This window comes from Ambystoma mexicanum, chromosome 11 (genome assembly GCF_040938575.1).
Source record: "Ambystoma mexicanum isolate Mex_15411 chromosome 11, UKY_AmexF1_1, whole genome shotgun sequence".
Classification (NCBI taxonomy): domain Eukaryota; kingdom Metazoa; phylum Chordata; class Amphibia; order Caudata; family Ambystomatidae; genus Ambystoma; species Ambystoma mexicanum.
The window spans coordinates 1,368,570,200-1,368,577,949 of NC_090934.1; the positions used below are offsets into that span (position 1 = coordinate 1,368,570,200).

Here is a 7,750-nt window from a genome sequence, read left to right on the forward strand (position 1 = left end):
TAAGTGAGTGCTGGTACGCTGACATATTTCACAGGTCTGAATGAAATTCTTAGTGTCAATATGTATCCCTGGCCAGTAGAATTAGCTGGGTAAGTGAGCCTGAGTTTTGTCCTGTCCCAGGTGTCCTCCAGTAAGGTGTGAGTGGGCAATCTCGAGCACAATCTGTTTGTGACTTCAGGGAACCACTAGTTGGATTTTTGGTAACCTCTCTGAAGTAACATCCCTTCTGTACAGGAGCCCTTTATTTAGAAAGAAAAATGGCCCCCTCCCTTCCGAACATCAGACGCAGGTGCAACTTATAGGAGGGCCTCAGCTAGCAAAGGATCGTTTCTCTGAGCAAAGGCCAAATCAGGGAGTGTATCAGAGTTTTCATCACTGATTGGAGTAGGTCGGAAAGAACTAGTTTGGGCATTGGCTTCCCCAAAGCATAAGGCACCTCTCTCAGTGGTATCTTTCTCAGCTACTTCTTTGAGGATAGGTAGCATCATCCTATCAAGTATCCCTTGGCCTATTTGATCTCCTTCCTGTATCAGACAAGACTTTTCTGCCTGATTGGTGAGTAGTACCTTCATGTCTCCTCTAAACTCCGGATCAATCACCCCTGCCAGGACATCGATGCCAAACTTCCAGGTGAGTCCTGACTTAGGTGCCAACTGGATGTAAGTTCCTGGAGGTGGTATAAGGTCAAGATCAGTAGGAATAAGACGTCTTTCTTTTGGCGAGATGGTTTCTGATCGGCTACTACAAAGGTCAAACCCAACAGAGCCTTTAGTGGCCACTGTGGGGTTGGAGGCTCTATTACTTATTTTTTTGTATTTCAGGGTCCCGCAACCTGTTTCAGTTGCGTTGCATCCCACAGCTGACACCTTATACGAGACAGGCATGGTATCGAGAGAGACACAGATTCAAAAGTAACAGTTTGGTGGGTGATTTTAACTGTGTTTTGGATGCTTCTCTAGATTGATTGATAGTTGGCGAACACTTCATCCTACTGGTAGTGAATTTTCATTTTATTCTCCTGCACATGACTCTTATTCGAGGTTGGATTACTTGCTGGTTTCGGAGAGATTGGTTGATGATATTATTGCCGTTGATATGGGGGAGAGATTTCTTTCCGATCATTCATTAGTGAAAATGACTACCGATAAGAAAATAGATAGCTTGTGTAGAAACAAATCGAGGCTAAAGACATTTATCCTAAAAGATGAAAAGGTTTGTGAAGCAATAGCTGGGTCTATAGAGTCATTTTTTGAAGAAAATACAAATTCTGCGAATACTCTAATTGTTTGGGATGCTTTTAAACCAACTATACGAGGGGAATTAATTAATTGGACTTCTAGAAAAAGGAAAGAAATTGAAAAAAAGGTTAAAGATCTTGAGTCGGAACTTAAAATCTTACAACACAAGTATCTAATGTCCAGTAGTAGCCGGGATAGGTTTAAATTGGAAGATGCTAAGAGTAAATTGAAGGAAGTTTTAGATGAACAAATTGAGAGAGGTATGTATTTTATGAAACAAAGGTATTGGGAAAGTGGGGATAAAAGTGGACGGTTGTTAGCTACCAAGCTGAAAAGTCTATCTGAGAAGTTGTTGGTTCATAGGGTATTAGATGATCCAGGGAGTGTGAAGGTTAAAAGTAAAGATATTTGTGAGTGTTTTAAATCCTTTTATGCTTCATTGTATTCTGAGAGTTCACTGACTGATGATGTGATGTGGAATGCTTTTTTTGAAAAGATTGAACTACCTTGTTTATCTGATGAAGGGAGAGAATGTTTAGATGCTCGGATTTGTGAAATTGAAGTGAAGGAGGCTATTCGTCAACTCAATGTGGGCAAATCCCCAAGGTTAGATGGATTACCGGTTGAGTTTTATAAAACGTTTGATACGGCTTTGATCCTAAGATTGTGTAATTTCTATAACCAATACCTTTCTGATGGGAAGTTGTGTCCGTCAATGAGAGTAGCAGTCATTACATTCATTCCTAAACAGGGGAAAGATTCCACCAAATGTGGTCATTATTGGTCTATATCTCTTTTAAATGTAGATATGAAGATTTGTACGAAAATTATGGCTATTAGGTTGCAGAAATATATGGGGGAGTTCATAGATTATTCACAAGTTGGTTTTATGGACGGGAGATATGGTTCTGATAATATTCGGACTTTGTTGAATATAATTGGTTTGTCGGACGCTGAAGTGGATGACGTTTTACTTGTTTTTTTGATGCTGAGAAAGCGTTTGATTGTGGTAGTTGGCCCTTTTTAAATTATACTTTAATTAAAATGGGGTTTGGTCCACATTTTTGGTCCAGTTTGGTCCACAATTATTGAATATGATTGGAGCCTTACAATATGATATTCTGGCTAAAATATGGGTAAATGAGGTTCTGTCTGGCTCTTTCTAGGGGAACCAGACAAGGTTGTCCGCTCTCTCCTTTTCTGTTTAATCTGGCCCTTGAGCCATTATTGGCATATATTAGACAGGAAAGAAGGATTTGTGGGTGGAAATTGAAAGATAGTGAAATAAAGTGTTGGCATATGCTGATGATCTAACAGTGGTCTTGACAAATCCAGTTGTAGATGGTACTCTACTTCGGGAGATGTTGCAGGAAGTGGGACAGCTATCGGGCTATAAAGTGACTGGAGAAAAACAGTGGTCCTTCCGGTGAAAATGAATCCGCTAAGTAGGAGGTTATTAGATTGGTATCAGGTAATATTTTTGCCAGCAAAAATATCGCCGAACATATGGTCGTCGGGAACGGCCATAGGCGATATTTTTGGTGGTGAAAATGTTAGGTGCGAGGGTTGCGGGGGTGTCCGATATTTTTGCATCGCAATAGTTTTGTGGCGAAAATATCACATGGAACCATTAGATTGGGATTGTCAGTGGGCAGATATCTCAGTGAAGTACTTGGGTGTATATATAGTGCGAGATATTCGAAGGACTGTAGATTTTAATATAGATAAACTGAAAGAAATCTTAATGTGAGACATACGTAGGTGGGACAGGTTGACTTTAACTCTTTGGGCTAAAGTGAATACTATCAAAATGGTATCGCTTCCGAAGGTTTTGTATTATATTCAATCCCTTCCCTTGAAATTCACAAAACAAGCATTGAAGCGTATTGATAGAATTTTTATGGTTTTCTTGTGGAGAGTGGGCAAGAAGCCAAGAATCGCTATCCAGTGCTGGAAAATTATTACAAAGGATTTCTTTTGAAAAAGGCTTCTTATTATTTTAAAAATGATGAGGGTTTTGATCCTTTTTGGCTTTGAATGGAGAGGGAAAAATTGAGTCTGTTTTCGGTGGACTGTTTATATTCTTATGGTAGACTACCGAAATCTAGGGTTAAGATGGAGACTTTGATTGCTATGAAGGCTGCTTTGGTTTTGTTGATTAAAGGGTGTGGACAAATTGAATTGTTTTACAATTTTACTTCTCTCTGGTCAAATCCTGGTTTACAGATTGAGAACAAAGTATTGCACTGGAGGAGCTGGATTAATAAGGGTATTTTGAAGATTGGAGATGTGTGGAAAGATGGTGAGATGGTTTCATTTGAAGTTCTAATGGATACATTTGGTCTGGCCTATAGGGAAATGGGGAGGTATAGATCATTGAAACGCTTGATGATAGAGAGGCTTCAAATGTTGAGTGAACCGTTGAGTGATAAACCCCAAGTATGCATGTTGTATGACACTGCTCTGAATGTAGTCTCTATGTTTACTAAACTTATGCCTGTACAGGTGTGTATGCAGGATTCTTGGGAGAAGTTGCGGAATAAATGGGTGATTGAGCTGGGTAGGGATATATCTGAGGTTGAATGGGATAATGCGTGGAGGGTAACGGTGAGGGCTAAGATGGATTTGAATTTGAGATATATTCATCAGCGTATTTTGGGGCGTGTTTATGGGACACCAGTGACGATGTTGGAACAGGGATTGATTGAGTCGGATTTGTGTTGGGGGTGCTCTCGCTCAAAAGAGACTTATTTGCATATATTATGGGAATGTGATAGGGTTCTGACTTTTTGGAAAGAGGTAATTGATCTAGTAGATCTGATGATTGGTAAACTGTTTCCTCGAACTTTCATGTCTACAATTTTTCTCGCGAAGGAAAGCAGAGATCTGGATATTTGTGGTGCTTCTGATTGGATTGATAGGGCATTATTAATGGCAATAAAGCATATTATGAGAGTGTGGAAATTGTGTAAGAAACCACAAACTGATAGATGGTTGGTGGACATGCGCACACTTTCGAGGTATGAGAGATACTGGGCATCTCGACTTCATCGAGAGACTGAATATTGTGATAATTGGGATTCTTTTAATGATTTGTTTGACTAGGGTATAGAATTGATATATTTGGTGAAATATAGGATTTGAGTGGGAGGGGGGTTTCCTGTGTCGTGTTTTGGTCTTGATTGTGTTTGTGTGTAAGTGTTGTTTGTATTGTAGTGGTTTACTTGATATGTGAGGGGTCTTTGTATTGGATTTTATAGTTGCTGATAATTTTATTTTGGTGCAGAAATGGTTATGTATATTGTTATTTTGTTTATGACTCTCACCACTATGTGTTGATGTTATTGATGGTTTGAACATTTAAATAAAGTTATTTTTAACAAAAAGTAACAGTTTGAAAACCTTTATAGAAGAACTTAGTTGGGTTGGTGTAATGCCTAACTGGCCCTAACTCTAAGGGGTGTGTTCCCTCAACTGATGTTTCTGAGGGCCGTCGATGTCTGTAAGTCCAAAACCATAATCCGTCTATGTCATAACCTATGCTTGCCCTCACTCTTAGATAAAATGTGATCGGGGTCTTCTTAAAGACCATCAGGTGCAGTTCTGCCAGTTTCAAGAATATTTTCACTTAAAGGGGCTGCCCTTGGAACCTTCCACATAGGGCTTGTGCAGTAAGTCAATAAAGTGCCCAATGTCTCTGGGTCTCTTGGGGTTCCTTCCCCAAACCTCAATCCTTCCAGTTCCAACCAAAAGCACACAGTTCCTGTTAGGCCTCTCAGGGTTCCCTTCTCCAAGTCTAGGCCTCTCCTGCAGAGCTCAAAAGGTCTTTGTGGGCCTCTCAGGATGTACCTTTCAACACATAGTTCTTTCATGGGGCAGTGTCAGAGACTTTTGAAAATGCTGGGCTTTTTGCTCCCCCCTTGCGCGACCACTCTGACCTCTCGCCCCTCTCTTTACACTTTGAATCTTTCTTCTGGCACCTTTCTCATTCAGTGCCTTTTACACTCTGCTCTTGTTTCTCTTTCAACTTTCTTTACTTTTGCTTGGGCACCCTTGCACCTTCTTTCACTCTATCCACCTTGTTGTGCACACTTGCACCTTCTTTTCCCTTCTTATGTGTCACTCGCACCCTCTTTCCTGGTTTGGGTTGCTTGCATCCTCTCTTTGCTTTCCACTCTCGTTTATACTGCTTTCAGGTTGTTTGCACCCTCTTCCCTGTTTTCGGGTCTCCTGCGCCCTCCTTCCTGCTTTCAGGTCGCTCACACCCTTTTCATTCACTCTTTCCTTCTTTCTTGGTCTTCGCGCCACCAACGCACTGTTTCTCTGGTCTTTCTCACTATCTTTCTGCTTTCCGATTAACACGTGCTTGCATCTTTCGTTACTTTTTCCTCCCGCTCCAGCCACCCACACGCTGCTGATTTTCTCTCTCTCTCTTGATGTCTGAAACTCACTCCAGTAGCGCAGAACGCCTCACTCTGACCTGGAGACACAGCTCCCTTGCCACGCTGCAACCCCTCTGACACACCGAGTCAGCGTCTTGGCGTCCCGCTCTCCTCTGGACCTTCCAGGCTTCTCTGGCTGCACCCCCCTGCTCCCTGGCTTCCACGTTCCAACCAGAAACCTCAGCTTGCTCATTTTCCTTGGCAGAAGCACTCCTTATATATCTGAGTTGAGAGTCAAATGGAGTCAGTTGTGTGTGGTGGGTGGAGTGCCTGAACTTGCCGGACTCCATTAGTGGGAGAGCCTAATGGTAATGTATAGTAAGCCTCTTCCTGCCTCCCAATGCTATTCCTATGGGTAATCCTTAAAACTCTTGGTCGCCTCTTCCTCATCCCAGTACATGTTGGAAATGGGGAGGGGGAGATGGAATGGGACTGGAAATATCCCATAAAAGCGGAGCAAGAGGGTTTTAGGGTGTATTGGGGGAAAGTGGGAATACCATGTCTCACACTTGGGTGTTCTCCTCCCAATCCCTTGTGACCCTCCATTCAGGTTATCCTCCCTTGCTTGTCCATCCCCAGGGTCGGGATCCTTCCCTGGGCAACTGAATAGAGGATCCCTGGGGAGAAGGTGTGAGAACACTGTCAGGTTTCTCACACCACCTATTGACTGCACGTTCCCACCAAGTTCCTGCCCCTCCCCACCCAAAACACCTTTAATGGGACCTTTTTGAGCTCACTTTAATCAAGCCTTGACATTGAACTTTCCACTCAAAGGGCTTCATCACACGTTGGGCGGTAGACTTTATATCCAGCGGTAATAGTATTAGCACCGCCAATTACAGTCGGGCGCTATTAAAGCTAGCTGTAATAGCGCCAGCTGTAATTGCGCCGACAACCCAACGCGCTACCACAGACCTATCACAAGTACAGTATTGGCGCTCCTAGTGCCAGAAAACCGGCGCTAATAGCTCTGAAAATACCTCCGGCCAAATGTTGGAAGTAAAAGAACACAGGTGAGAGTAACAAAGCCACAAGTGGAAACAATGCACATAAGAGGCCTACAAAAGACCCACCCATGCCCCACACACCCTTCCCAACACCATGTTGCCATTAGGAGCAGGGAGGTGAAAACAAAGGCACAGGTGCAAGCAATGCACACAGACCCACCCAGAGCCCAAACACCCTTCCCAACCCCATGTTGCCATTAGGAGCAGGGAGGTGCCAGCAATAAGGCAAATGTGCAAACAATGCACACAGACCTACCCAGGCCCCAACACAATGTTGCCATTAGGAGCAGGACTGTGACAGCAATGAAGGCGCAGGTGCAAACAATGCACACAAGAGACCTACAAAAGACCCACCCATGCCCGACACACACTTCCCAACACCATGTTGCCATTTGGAGCCGGGAGCGTTGACATGGACCTCTACATGCTGTGCCAGGAGCTACAGAGGGCTGATAACCAGTCGAGGGCATAGGCAGCAGAGGAGGGGGGTGATGAGGAGGAAAAGGAGGAGGAGACCAGCCCAGCAAGGCGACCGCCCATCCCCAGGGACAGGCCAACCACCTTGGCCCTGACTGATGGTCAGTTGGTATCCGATTACAGGCTGGACAGGGCTACCATCACCCAGTTGCTGGACACAATCCAAGGTGATATTGGTAGCAGGATTGCTATCAGCACGGCTGTGCCCCCACTCATGAAGCTGGTGTCTGTCCTACAATACCTTGGAACGGCCAGCTTCCAGCAAACAGTTGCCATGATGCATGGTATGGCCCAGTCCACATTCAGTTCCGTCCTGGGCCAGGTGCTGGATGCACTGCTGCGCCATGTGAACTGACACATCACATTGCCCACCACCCAGGCTTAGGTGAATGAACTGAAGGCACAGTTCTATGCCATTGCCCAAGTGCCGAACATGATTGCAGCCCTAGACTGCACACATGTTGCTCTGGTTGCACCCCCCGGCCATGAGGCAGCCTACAGGAATTGGAAGCATTTCCATTCATTGAACGTGCAGATGACCTGCAGCCCAGACCTGACCATCAGCCACTGCTGCGCTCGTTACCCA

At 44.1% G+C, this 7,750-nt stretch overlaps 1 pseudogene; it reads right to left on the minus strand.

Moving 5' to 3' along the window:
• Window positions 1-296: 296 nt before the first annotated feature.
• LOC138505151 (deoxyuridine 5'-triphosphate nucleotidohydrolase pseudogene) lies at window positions 297-884 on the minus strand (annotated as a pseudogene).
• Window positions 885-7,750: the final 6,866 nt, after the last annotated feature.